The following is a 14,990-nucleotide window of genomic DNA, read 5'->3' as shown; positions in this document are numbered from 1 at the left end:
GGAAGTACGTGTCAGGGATGAGTTTATAAAGATAGTTAATATTTTCCTTGGAGATGTCTCAAATTACCCATAAGACAGAATATGTGGTTCTGAGTAAACAGCCCCATGCAATAATTCATCAGCACACAAAACTCTGAGCTAGACTAATGGAAGAGGCCAAGGAGCAAACCCCTTAGTGGTGACCAAAAGATGAATGGAGAACTTGATAATTTTCCTACTTGCCTTTTTCTTCATTCTATTTTAATATCAAATCTCTAAACTTAGTACCTATCACCTTAGTTAGTACCCATGTCAATTAATTTGGGTTTGGTGATGATTAAATTCAATAGGAAACGAGTTAAATGCCAGTCCAATTGGACTCCGCAGTAAAACTGCAGAACTTTTATTTAACTTGACAGTGTCTTGAGTCACCTTTTTATCTTTGCAGAAAAGATTAAATTCCCTTGTGCTAGCCAAGAGCTAACAAGATATAAATGCCCCCAAGGTTGCTGGTTTTTCAGGTGACTTAGATGATAAGGAGTTTTTCATTTTAATTCTCTGTTTCTACCTAGAAGTTGGAGAACCATGTAGACATTTCCTTGCAATCGCTACCCAGAGGTAAGCTAACTTTGGGGCGCCCAAGCTCCACAGCTTTAAAGGAAAGGCTGGTCTCTAAGAAAGCAGTTCACTCACCACCCAAACGAGTCACAGCAAGAGACCATAAAAATGTTCCACATCAAAGATGAATGTAATCAAATTAAATTTTTGAAATGAAGAAATGATGGACTGCTAAGGTAGCTCTATGTAGATTAAATAAGGAAAACCTAGGAGACTTAGTCTCAAATTCAGTTTTATTATTTACTTCAGTTCAATTCCAATGAGCAAACATTTAAGGACACCAGCTGTGCGTCAGTAGTACAGAGATGAAAGCGGCAGGCCCTGTCTTAAAAAAATTTATAGTCTCATGGACAAATTTAAATCTTCTTTTTTTTTTTTTTCCAAAATTTAAACACTGTGATTCTTGCCAAGACAGAAAATGTTCTACTATGTTAATGTCTTTCAGATAAAACCAAACCATGATGTTGGACTTTGGACTCAAATTTCCAAATTAGCCGAATAAGGTATTTCCCATAATCAAAACCATTTGGGAACCATAAATGCGCAAATTATTTTTTTAATCTAATTATAACACGAAAAAGGTTTTTAACTGAATGTTTGCTTTTATCAGCATCAACGGCTTCTGACACTGCAAAAAAACATAGGCAGCATAACAAAGGATATATTTAATAAGGGAATATCATTTAAAGCTCCCAAAGTAATTGAGATTAATACTGTTTACGGAACAGGTTCACTACCTTGAATATACAGGGTGATAATGAAGCATGAAAATGATAAAACTGCAGAAGTACAAATTACTTAGTAGATTAAATAATTGCACATCTACATAATGATTAGGTCAATGAAAATGTATATTCCAGTCACTTACTCAAATGTCATTCGTTTAAAATGTGGCCACTATTCCATTCCTCCCTCCTCAAAAGATGGTAGAAACACCTCCCATTTCAGATAGCAATGAACATTAATTAACTTTCGTAAAGTAAAAATATTTATCCAAGTCAATTAAACTTGGAACAGTTGTGGAAGCTGTCTCGTCCTCACCAATACTTAACCCATAATGGGTTCCCAATATCTAATTGTTAGAGGGCCATTTGAATGGCCAAAAGAATCTGGCTAAAATTCTACAACAGCATGATTTAATACCTGTTGAGACTACAAGGTCGTCTGAATAATGTACCCATACATGCCAATTGTTTAAAAAGAAAAAAATATATAGCTTTTTAAGGAAATTTGCTTCAGAGCAGCTTGCTAACAGAGTTTATAAACTCTGAAAGACAAAGACTTGCAACAGGAAAACTGGATCACACTTTCTGTAACCAACCTGAAGAGAAAAAGTAAAAACAGACCTATTTTCTAGATCACTGAGAGAATAAATGGCTTTGTAATGCCATTTTTGACATCTGTTAATGGAGATATGAGAATCAGTAATTTTAAATAACATTCGGCAATCAAGTTTCTGAAAACTAATTTATAATCTCCCTAAATGAAAAGTCGGCCTCTTTTATCTAACTTCTATAAGCCAGTGTGTAAAGGAACTAATAATATTGACTAAACCCAAACCTCACTGAGTGCCAGGCTTGATTCTAGTGGCTTCACAAACCTCCTTCAGGCTTCACTCTTAGGATGTTAATACTACGATGCGCACTGCAGTAACTGGGGCACTGGGAGTCAAAGGAGCTTGTCCAGGTGGCAATGCCAGCACATGAACAATTGGAACAGCCTCAGAACGCTGCTTCTCCTCGCTGGAAACATACTCACTTGACCATGGAAGCCCCCGAAATATTTTTGGCTAAATACACAAGATTATCTGGGGACGCTTCCCATGGTGTTATACGAACTTGGGTGAAGTGTAGAATGAGAAGTCCATATCAAGGCAGAAGAACTCATTTTACCTCAGGGATTACATGTAACCCTTCTATGCAACAGAAATGAATGTTTGATGCTTGTAAAGAGCAAGAAATTCATATTTGTTAATTTTTCCCGACTCTGACCCATATTACCTCTTAAATCAAGATGAGTGGTCCTCAATTAAAAGAAGAGAATACTCCACAAAACTGTGGGATCTGACGTAAACATTATAATCCCTTATCTAACACCTAAATCCTTCTCTGGCATTCAGCGGGAGGCCTAAAACGGACAGAGAATAGGTTGCTCTATTAATGTTTCTCTTCCAGAGGTCCCTGGCTGAGAATAATTTCCCCAAAGTGCTTAGTAGGCAGGCTCTCAAATATGCAACAACAGTTCCAAATATATGAAAGGTAAATAATCTGCAGCACATCAATAGAGTCATAGTCTCCACATCTTCAAAAATTCATCTGATCTCAGCATTTCTCAGCCGGAAGCATCCTTTGGGACCATCAAAGATCAAAACATACAGAAAGAATCCTTCAGAACACAGACCTGTAACTTTTTCTCCTTTTTTCGAAAAAAGAAAAATAAATCATTGGCCAACTTTAAGAGTCAAAAAGAACTGGGCTGAGTCTGGGGAAGCCAAAATATAGAGCACGTGTATGTGTGCAAATGGAAAATGAGTATGCACATCCATAACCCAGCTGTATGTTTCTATATCCAATTAGTAACCCTGAATCTCATCGATGTTACAGCCACATTTCTCCTCAACATATAATTAGGGATTACGACCAGTTCAGGAACTCATTCTTTCTCCTAAACCAGGGGTCCTCAACTCCTGGGCTGCAGACCAATAGCAGTTCATGGCCTGTTAGAAACTGGGCCACGGAGCAGGAGGTGAGCAGTGGGCAAGTGAGTGAGGCTTCATCTGTATTTGCAGCCGCTCCCCAGCACTAGCGTCACCGCCTCAGCTCCACCTCAGGTCATTGGGCATTACATTCTCATAGGAGCACCGGTCCCTGGTGCCAAAAAGATTGAGGGCTGCTATCCTAAATTATTATAATAGCTTCAACCTTTGCCCTGTTTCCATCCGACCTCCTCTTGACAATAGCACGTACTTGCTAACACACAGCAAATATAATCCTGGCATCCCCTTGCTAACAAACCTGCGGTGGTCAGGCCAACCACAACACCTCCTTGGGCCTGGCATTCAAAGCCCCCTGCAATCAGACTTCAGTCTACCAGCACCATTTCCCATCACTACTTACTATATATCCCATGCTCTGGGTGCACATGATTTCTTACTATTTTCTACGGATACCATATTCTTTTATCACGATAATCTGTTTTCCCTAGAATAACTTCCTTTGCTTATCTCCCTGGAAAAACCCTTCTACTCATCTATTAAGGCCAGTTTCACTGTTGCCTTCCTGGTGAGGCTTTCCCCAAAGTCCCCAAAGTACTGAAACACTCCTTCCCCTGTAATCCTATAGCATTTTTTTTAGTCTTGTATTATAAGGCAGATAACACTATGTTATTTAGTACCTAACTTAGCACCTTTTAACCTATTTAATTAGGGTCCTTTAATATTCCCAGTATCGGCACACAATAGTTGCTTAATAATCATGTGCTGAGTGAGTCCATCTTTTTATGCCTCTTCTTCAGTCAAAAGCACTTTGAAGAAAGAACAGTTCTGTCTGTGGCAATCTGAAGGACTCCAGGCTTATGAGCTACATTTATCTCCTCCTTCCATCAGGAGTTTCTGTGGTTTAAGGAAAGAGCCCTGGATTAGGTCAGAAGAGCCCGTCCCTGGCCTGTTCCCCATCATCACCTGAGGTCATCTCAACCTAGATGAGAAGACGGAAACCTATGCTGCTTACCTTTGAGAACTACACACAAGTGAGAAACCTTAAGGTAATTTACAAACTATACAAGTAGTTACTATGATTATAGTTATTGCCCCTGTTGTCATCGGTTTGATGATTATTGTGGTTAACACCTATTAAAGCCAGCACACAATTGAGACAGGTACCACATGAAAGCGAGTTTAGGAGGCCAATGACTCCCAACGACTCAGCACTTAGCCCAAGTGCCTTGAACAATTCTGGTCTGCAGTTAGGGTGTGGCGGAAAAGTCCCAAGGCCCTAACTCAAGTCCTAGCTCTGGTACTTCCTAGTTACATACGCCTGGTCTCTGAGACCCAGTTCCCTCATCCAGGAAATGGGAGTAATAATGCCTACCTTACTACCTTGTTGAATGAGATGGGGTGTAGATCTATATGTGGTATATATACATCTATCGTGAGTCTCTGATAAGCATTATGGAAAAGGACAGCCATTTCTCCATCATGCTACATACATTCCATAATGTTTCCTGAACTCACCGAGCTTATTCCTACCCCAGGGTCTGTGTATGTGCTTCTTCTACCCCACCTTTTCCTCAGATCCTGGTTTTCTTGATCCTGTCAATCATTTTCCAGCACCTTTTTCCCTCCCTTTCCCCCTCCCTCCCTCCCTCTCTCTCTCTCTTTTCATAACATTTATCTTTATCTGGAACCATTTTATTTCTTTGATCGCCTATTTAACATTTGTCCTCTGCAGTGTAACGTACGCTTCTGTTGGACAAGGATTATTCCTTTCGTGCTTTTCCTTGTGTCCCCAGAGCCCAAACAGTGTCCAGAATACAATACATGCTCAGTATACATTTCTTGATTATTTACAGAATGATCGATGTTTTGTAGTTGTCCTCATGTTCTCTACATCTGCACAAAAGTTCTAATTATCTTTGACTATTGAGGGGGAATGAAATCTTGGAGGTCGCTTGATATGGTACACAGAGCAGCACCACAATGTCCATGTTTACACAGATATTTAACACTCATTAACATTAAAATGATATCCAGGGACAAGGAGTGCCCACAAAGAATAAGCTAACTCCTGCCCCCATGAGAAACAGGAATTACCGAGAATGGCATGCTAATCCTCAGCTATATAACTGGAACTGAAGTACTGAGCAAAAAATGTTAAATTGTGTTTCTTTAATAAATCAGGAGGTTTATTAGATCCTTATTTCACATTTTCCATTAAAACTGTTCTAGTCCAAGTTGATCCTGAGAACAAATGGACAAGGTCCTTGATCTCTGGAGCATAAAAGAGAACAAATGGTTTCAGAATACCAGGAGCCCAGGAATCTAGACAATTTCCCTTTCCTCCCGGGGAGCTGTCTCGAAGGCGGAGTACAGAAATCCTCCCACGCCTGACCACATATCCCTGTCCCTCATCGGCTCAGCTTGAGAGGAGGCCCAATAAATAAATAACCACGGCAATCCTCCATAATGTATGAAGGTGACTTTCCAGTGGTCATCTGGAAAGACATCGTTTGCAATTAGAGTGTTTTCAATTAGCAACAGCATGCCAATCTAGCAGATAGGCATATGAATTTATTCATCATTGATAGGAATTGGCCAACAGGTAGCTTTATTTTTTCTTTAAAGAACAAACATCCTAGACCCAGTATCAAATACATCTTTTTCTCCCAAATCTGCTCTTCTTCTGGCTCCCCTCCCCATTTAAGAGTATCACTATCTAATTTGTTGTCTAAAGAAAATGACATTTATTGAACTCTTACATGGAAGGCTGTTTGGGCCATTTTATGGCATCCCTAGAAATGCCAGTGTCATCTTTAACTCATCTTGTCCATTACCACCTCCTGAACAGTTTTTTTTTTCATCAGCTCCCCACCGCCACCACCCCAGGCCAGCCACCAATTCTCCCCTAGGCTAATGTGACAGTCTCGGAAGTGGTCTACCTCGACTCTCACTCTGTCAAACCCATCTTTCACAGCTACCTAAAGATTTTTAAATGGGAACGCCATCAAGTCCTCTCCCACTGGAAATTCTTCTCTGCTTCTTACTATCTGCCAGATGAAGGGCACCACTTAGCCTATCACGAGAGCCGCCCATTACTATCCTCTTACCTTTCCCCTTGCCATCATGCCTCACTTCATTCTCCCACTGATTCACGTCCGAATACTCGTAACTCACCAAGCTGTCTAATTTCAGCATGCTGGCACAAGCTTTTTCCATTGCCTAGAATCTTTATCCCTGCCCTCCTCCTCCTGAACTCTTATTCTCCAAGACTGCCTCAATCACCTCCTTCTTAGATGCACTCCCTGACACTCACTCCCTACACTCTGAGTTAACCATTTCTAAGTTAGGGCAATGACCACCCAGTATTATAACTGTCCTATTTCCCTTCAGGAAAGTCCTGGGCCTGAGCTTTACTTATCCTTGTATCCCCAGAAACCAACTGTCCCTGGAGACACTCCAATAAGGGGTTACAGAAAGAATAGGCTTCCTTGTATGTCTGGCTCTCCTACTAGACTCTGCTCCCTGAGGGATGAAAAAGTATCTTACCCATCTTTCTAGCATCACAGCTTATTACAATGCTTAGCACATATGGATACTCGGTATATATTTGTGGAATAGGATTTTAATAGGATTGACAAAAAAAAAAAAATCCATCAACTCGAGGAATTTAGAAATCCCTCTGAGCTGGTTTCTAATGAGCTCATTTTTAAAATTTAAATCTAAAACTTCTCCTCCTTGAGATTATAAAAAAACCACAGACATTAATTTACTCCACGAAGATTCGTCCTCTGAAAGTCCTGGCTTTTAATGGTAACCCACCTACCTGAGGCACCTGAGGGATAATAAAGCACTCCAAACATACTTTCTACTTTGAATCACCTGGCAGAAGGGGCTTCCTGAAGATATTTCTCCAGCATGTAAGTCTGGAGGGGAAACAGTCCTGTGCTCCTGAGCACAGAATTTCACTGTTAAGATCGGGGCTGCCAATGGGCTGTGGATGTTCCTTTGAGGCCCAGTGCCCCACCCAATCAATGCACAAGCAGTGTTATAAGAAGGGGTGTGGCTTAGGGAGGGCTGGCAAGGCCCGAGGCTTACCATGGACCCTCCGCACCAGCCAGAGGATTATCCAATTTCCTCACCCACTCCACTACCTCACAGGAAATCAGTCACAATGTATCCAAAGAACTGGAATAAAACTCCTCTGTCCATAGCTGCAATGGCTGTCAGCGCCTTAAGAACTAGTCGCCCTCTTGATGTAGCTTGATATAGCTAACCAATCGGAAGCCCACCCAAGTGACTGCAGACACCTGTACAAGTCAGCTGGGGGAGTAGATGAAGGCCCTGCACCCACCATTCTTCCAGTGTTGCTGATCCACAAGCAAAAAATCAAGAATGAACTACATTATCAGTACTACAGGTGTGATTATCTAGTTTCTTTAATATGATTTCGCCTTTTTTCTCTACGACCAAATTTGAGTTCTATTATTTGAGCTGAGAGGAGAAAGTAGAACGAGCATTTTAAAGGACTATGACTGCTCGTATTTTAGTAAAGTGAAACTAGGTCATACACTGCCCATTCTACACCCTTGTAGAGATGAATTTTTTCTCCTTTTATGAATTTTTAAGAAGTCCTTTGAACCTCTAACAAAAATAAATCTGTATTGCTGGTGGGGATGCAAAATTTTAGAAGACAGTTTAGTGATTTCTTACAAAACAAAATATACTGTTATGCTCTCACCATGAAATCCAGCAGTTGCACTCCTTGGTATTTATGCAAACGAGCTGAAAAGTTATGTCCAGAAAAAAAAACCTGCACACGGATGTTTACAGCAAAGTTTATTCATAATTGCCCAAACTTGGAAGCAACCAAGATGTCCTTCAGTAGGTAACGGATAAACTCTGGTTTATCCAGACAATAAAATACTATTTGGTGCTAAAAGAAATGAGCTATCGAGCCATGAAAAGACATGCAGGAGACTTAAATGTGAATTACTAACCGGCAGTCTGAAAAGGATACATACTGTGATCCCAAGTAAGTAGGACACGGAGGAATTTTATGGTGGTGAAATTTCTCTGTATGATTCTGTAATGGTGGATACATGGCATTATACATGTGGCAAGACCCAGAGAATACGCAACGCCAAGAATGAACCCTAAATGTAAAATATGGACTTTGAGTGATAATGTGTCAGTGCAGGTTCATCAGTTATAACAAATGTACCACTCCGGTGGGAGATGTCAATAATGGGAGAGGCTCTGGGTGTGGGGGCGGGGGTATAAGGGAATTTTCTATGCTTTTTGACCATTTTTTTCTGGGAACCTAAAAATACCCTAAAAAATAAAGTCTATATCAATACAAAAAAAAAAAATCTAAATTTCCCTGCAGACTACATAGTACTAACCACAGCACTGGGACTGTATTATGATTTCCACTAAAAAATTAAAAGACAAAAAAAAATTTTCTTTCCAAGACTCCTCCCCTTTTGGGTTTATTTATATTACGATCTAGCATTAAAACAGGAAAAATGTTAGTATAAAAAAAATAGCATGTAGATCTGAGAAACTCAGGAATGTCCAGGCAAACATACCTGGAAATACTTGGACTGAAAAAAAAAAAAAAAGTGTCATGGAATAGTGAAGAAGAGAAGGACATACGATGTTTTATATGTAACATTTCCAAGATCTACTGGAAATGAGGTGGGATGGGAGAAGAAATTTCAACTTGGCCCCCTACTTCATGCTCGCTCTTCTGAGGCCCCGTGAAGTGCTCCCACTGCACTCCATGCTTCACCAACTCAACACCCGTCGCCCTTCCTTAAAACTGACCCTCTCTTCAGGCTTCAGACTGGCCTTTCTTGCTCTCTGTTGCACCCTGAGTGCAGAGCACAGTGAATGGTCTGTAACAAAGTGGTCTTGTGGAGAGAAGGGAGGGAGGGAACCTGCCATTTCAGAGCCACTGTGAACCAAGGAAGCAATTCTGTTAACCGAGGAAGCAATCACAGACTGAGTACTGCTGGGATAATGTTGAATCTTGGATTACATGGGGGCATCTAGGTGAAGAAATATGAGAAATGAGCACACTGGTAGAAATCTGAGTCCAGTGGTTGGGAAATATAAACTTGACACGAATTTGGAGTCACCGCACAGAATGAAAGCTGACAGCTTCATGGGAAAAGAGGAGTCTCTAAACCTTGCATATTACCCATATTGTTACAATTACAAAGAGAAGAGAGTCTACGAAATGCCAGTCACCCTATTAGATGCTATATATTGTTCTTTAAATCCTTAAAACAACTTATGAGGTGTTCTCATCTTCATTTTCCAGATGAGGAAACTGAAGTTCAGAAAACTTCAGCACTGCCCAAGGTCACACGGCTGGTGATGACAGAGCTGAGGTTCAAAGCCAGGTCTGCATGACTCCAAAACTTGCGCTCCTCATTATGTCCCCACAGGCTCCATGAGAAAAGGGAGTCAGAGGATGTGATTAAGGACTGATCAGAAAGGAAAGAAGGGAAGCAGTGAAATACTATGACACCGAAGCCGAGTCAGCAGATCAAAAAGATGAGAGAGGACTAGAAAATGCCCGCGGTGTTTAACTTTAAGTAGGTGACCTTGGATAGGGCAAAGCAGGGGAGAACTACAGGAGCTATACTTCTGGTAGTAAAAGAAAGAACAGGTACTTCCTATGGGCAATGTTCAAAATGTTTGATGGTACTTGGAAGGACAGAGGTCAGATTATTACAAGGGGTGAAAAAAAAGTCACCCGTGAGTTTCTTTAACATAAGCAGTTTGCTTATGGGCCAAAGATAACAGTGAAAGGAGACACAGAAAGTAAAGTCCCCCAAAAGAAAGGTCCCCAAAAGATGGAAAGAATGCATTAAGCCAGTCACTGACAAAGAAGGAAAGACAGACAAATGATAAAATTGCATTGTGGTCCCCTGAGACCTATCAAGGAAGCAATGAGGATCTTAGGAACTATTTCCAGTTTGCCAATAAGCCTAACAGATATTAGCCATGTGCACTGATCAAGCTATATACAAACAGAAATGATTTCTTCCCTTTGGTTGTTACACTATCAACCCATTTTGTAGCAGTGATTATCTCATGCAGATAGGAAGCTCTGATGGGAAGTTAAACTGGTCTTTTGTCAGCCAAAAGAAAGTTATCACTATCATTTATTGAATGCTGCTTTTTTTCAGTCTTCCAAACTTCATGGAAGGAAATAATAAAAAGGTCCCTCATAACAAAACAATTATCAACTGTCAGTAAAATTAAAGACTATGTCAGAAGAACTACAGAAATACACAGAATAAAGTCAGATATTATTTAAATAGGTACAAATGTTGTGATCAGAAAAAAATACATAGAATGCGATCGAGCAGTAAGTAAATAGATTATAGGCCTAATCTGACTAGAGAAAGTATAACCAGAATCCAAAGGATGGGGACTGTAAAACAATTCTGTGTGGACATGTGGGTATGGAGACCTCACTGGCACACTAGCTATGAAAAAGAAGTCTACATGTCCCTAGTGGTTGTAGAGACAGAAAAATCCACCTGAACATCTGCACCTGCTGACCTCAAGAACTAGAATGATTGATGGCAGAATTCCTTTCTTGGTAGGTAACTACCTGTTAAGCCTGGGAGAGATTAGAAATACATGGACATATTGTTATAAATCAAATCTTTAACATCAATATCTTTGGTATTTGAAATGTTTATGATGTTTAAGAGAGTTTGGCATTAGACTAGCTAGCAGGTGAGCACTATAATTCCACTGTTAATTGTGTGATTGAGTAACTGAGACTTGTGATTTCAAGTTAAAAGGTATGGTAGGACTTTGCTAAGTTTGTGACAATCTTAGAATATTTTGAAGAATTTAAGTTTCACCACATTTACACATTTATTCGATTTCTAAGAATTAAGAAATTTTGTTACACAGGCAAATGAGGGCTTAAAAAGAAAACAATAAAGGTATTAACACATTAAAATGTTTAGGGAAACTTAATAAACGGAATGAGGCCAAACAGTCACCAGACTCCTTTAACTATTAACATGTGTAAGTTTAGACTTGAATAAGGTCTATGAGTTAAACTTAAAATCTTAAGGAAAAACTAGGTTTTTGAATTTGTAAACCAAACAAATATTAATGTTTAAGTGGCTGTCAAAGACAAACAGTCTGTTGGGAGCACAAAAGTCCCATCAAGGATATAAAAAACTCAGTGATATGGAGGGACAAAACATCTAGAACCTACATATCCAGCACCTATTAAGTACCACCAGCTGAGAGAACAAAGATGCATAAGACAGTGTGCTGGAAAAGACAGAAGCACAGATGAGCAATTGTACCGCGACTGAGAAAAGCACCTCGAAGGGAGGAAGCACCGGGAGGTCTGGGGAGCATGGCACAGCCAGCCCAGATTCGAGGGCTAGAGAAGGTTTCCCCTGGAGAGACCGTCTGAGCTGAGCCAACGCTGTGTGATGGTAAGCCACCGAGCACAGTGACTGATAATGGTCTCAATCACGGCAACCCAGCAGATCATCCATGAAGAACGAGGCAAAGGAGGTGGTGTTAAGGGCTTAAAAATACACAGAGGTCTGAAATAGCCGTCATGGCGGGAATCGATTGGAATAAAAAAGAAATTGTCCAGAAGCCAGGCTGTACTGCATGAATCTGAGGTTTTCTCTGCCTACACAGGATGTTCCTTCTGCTAGCTGCAAGCTCGCTGTTACACAGCAGCACTCAGTTGCATGCCTATGTGAACCGGGAAGACTCTAGAACCAATCTAGAAGGAACTAGAACCAATCTACTAAACAGGAGAGTTTCTCATGGACATTAATAGAGAGTCTTCAGGTTTCTGGAGTACTGAACTCTACGGCATTTTAACGACCATGCAGTCCTGTGTTCTTGACCCTGACAACTCTTAAAAAAATACACATGCCAAAGCCCCAGCCCAGACCCTCTGTAGCATACCCTTTGGGGGTTGGAGTCCCAGGATGCATGTGTATATGCATTTATTTTGTTATAGTGACTTTTTTTTTTTGGTTTTAGTAATAGTAGCAGGAAGTAATATATGTTCACTGTTAAAACAAACAAAATCTCAAACACAAGTATATAAAGTAAAAAGGGAAATCTCCATTCTCCACCTTCCCTAACCTCAGAGATATTTATTTCACAACACATAAGTGTGTGTGGGGGTGTGTGTATTTCCAAGGCTTCCCAACTCATGGATAGATAACTAGACACATGCTAGTGGTTCAATGTAGGCGGTGGGTATTTACTGTAAAATTCCTCTTACATTCCTATATGTTTTCAAAGTTTTATAATAAAACATCTGGGAAACAAAAGCTCTCCAACTGATGAGAATGCAGAGCCAGGGCTGACAACCACTGGTCTAAGCCATAACCCAAATTTACAAATAACTTTGGGCCATACAGGCAAATGTTATCTGCCCCAAATTTAGCAGGGTGGAGGGCAGAGTCAGCCCAGGCACCTGGATCTTCTGGGTTTCTGTCCAGTTTCTTTCCAACACGCCATGAAATCACCAACAGGAGAAGCAACCCCGAAACAGATCAAGGAGGAGGCTTATGGGAGGTGCCTTCTCTAGACTTCAGATGACTGTGATTCTTGTGTTTTGATTTTTCCCTGTAGCAAAGGACAATACTAAATGTTCTGGAACTAGGCTTTTATCATCTTTAATTTTTATGTGAGTTGACTGGGTTACACTTATCTACCTTACTGAGTCACAATTCCTTGAAGTACTTTAAGATTCCAGAGAAAACTCAAGTGCACATTCACCCTCATTCAAAAGTATTAAAGTCCATCGAGGCTCCTTGCTGTGGCAAAGAAAGAAATGGGGTACTTTTAAACATTTTCTGCATTGTCTAAGGCCAATGAAGGAACCTCGCAATGTGATGACAATGTAAGAATATTCCTGATCTTAAATGCATATTAAGACAGTAAACCACAATTGCTGAAAAGGAATATTAGTATAGATAAAAGGTTGGAAAATAATTTTTATAGATGCTAAGGTTTATTTTGTGGGAGTGGAAAGATAGGAATTAAATTTACAAATCTGAAGTCCAAACAGTGACCTTACAAAATTGTGGCACTGTTCATTGCCAAAATTTATATGCAACAGAGGCAACTTTTTCCTTTTCCCACATAAAACTTAGAAAAAGCCTTCTAATTTATGGAATCTCTTTATGGAGAAACCCAAATATCAGGGAAACTGAAGGTTAGGACTGCATCTGCCAGCCCGGAGACAATTCTGGGGGCCACCTCCTTCCCAACGCATTTTGCTCTTCCCAGCAGTCAGTTCAAAATGTTAATAGGGGCATAGAAATAAAGAGATCTGATTTCTAGTCCAAGCTTTGCCACTAAATTGCTTTTTCTCATCTTCCTTACCTGTGAACATGAAGGCTAAATACTTTCTCAGGTAACTTATGACTGAAACTGGATTGAAAACCTACATCCATCTAAGACATGTGATAAGCAGTGTCCCTAAAAGTTACCTTAAATACACTACTTAGATATTTTTCCCCATACGTATCATTCTTGCCCATCTTCCTCTGCAGACAGTCTGGAAGAAAGGTACCCCCAAAGGAAAAGGCTATGAATTATCTGAAAGGCATTTACTTTTTTTTAATCTTTGTAAAAGAAATGACAGCAAAAGTCAATTGACCAGTGGGTGAGCCCTGAAGATGAAAGGGATTTTAAAAATCTTAACTAAATTAATTCTTTAAAGCGGCTCTTAAAGGTTACCATTATTTTTATACAAAGTCAAGTAGCCCCTTCACATTAAAAGTTAGGCTTATCCAGACAAGGGACCACAAAAGGTATTTCATCAACAGACTCCGGTCAGCACAGTAGAGCCTGTACCCTTTGATCCTGCAATGAGTACAGAAAGGAAGTAAGAAGACCTCATCTTCCCAGGCAGGCAGGGCCCTGGGTCATTCCGAGGCCAAATCCCTGGGGTGGTTTTGAACCAAACCAGTAACTCCCCTGAGCTCTGGCGTGGGTCTGGATCACGCAGAGGGCTCTCGGGAGGTGGTCCTGCCTCAGCTCCAGCAACTACTCCTCTCACCAGCCAAAACAGGCCTGGGAAATCTGAGCGTCCAGGACACAGCGACATGCCTAGAACAGGCCTGGGAGCCAGACTGCCTGGCCACGAGTCCTGAGTCCACCCATTCCTGGCTGTGTAAGCTGGACAGGTTACTTCACCTCTCACTGCCTTCACTTCCGCTCTTGTATAATGAAGAAGAACACTGCCACTTTATAAGGTATTATGAGGATTAAGGGCATGAATTAGTGAATAAACAGTACTTGGCATATAGATAAGCACTCATTAAGTATTAATTAGTATTTTCATTTCACTTTTTGGCTCCTTTTCTCAGTGCTATCTATCTTCATCAGTTGGTAATTAAAGTCCAGTTATACTATATACCAGGGGTCCCCAACCCCCGGGTTGTGGACCAGTCCCGATCTGTGGCCTGTTAGGAACCAGGCTGCACAGCAGGAGGTGAGCAAGCAAAGCCTCATCTGCATTTGCAGCCGCTCCCCAGGGCCAGCATCACCACCTCAGCTCCACTTCAGATCATCAGGCATTTGATTCTCATAGAAGCTCTGGTCCCTGGTGCCAAAAAGGTTGGGGACCACTGCCATAGACTGCAAATTT

The 14,990-nt window shown here is 40.7% G+C and overlaps 1 protein-coding gene across 6 annotated transcripts in view; it reads right to left on the bottom strand.

The window, feature by feature from the left end:
* The window catches only part of ANO4 (anoctamin 4), a 322,241-nt gene that overhangs the window by 258,382 nt on the left and 48,869 nt on the right, over positions 1-14,990 (bottom strand). The window lies entirely within an intron of this gene.

The sequence above is a fragment of the Rousettus aegyptiacus genome, unplaced genomic scaffold, assembly GCF_014176215.1.
Source record: "Rousettus aegyptiacus isolate mRouAeg1 unplaced genomic scaffold, mRouAeg1.p scaffold_m13_p_2, whole genome shotgun sequence".
In the NCBI taxonomy this organism is placed as follows: Eukaryota; Metazoa; Chordata; class Mammalia; order Chiroptera; family Pteropodidae; genus Rousettus; species Rousettus aegyptiacus.
The sequence above is the reverse complement of the archived record's forward strand: the minus strand, read 5'-3'. Positions and strand labels throughout refer to the sequence as shown.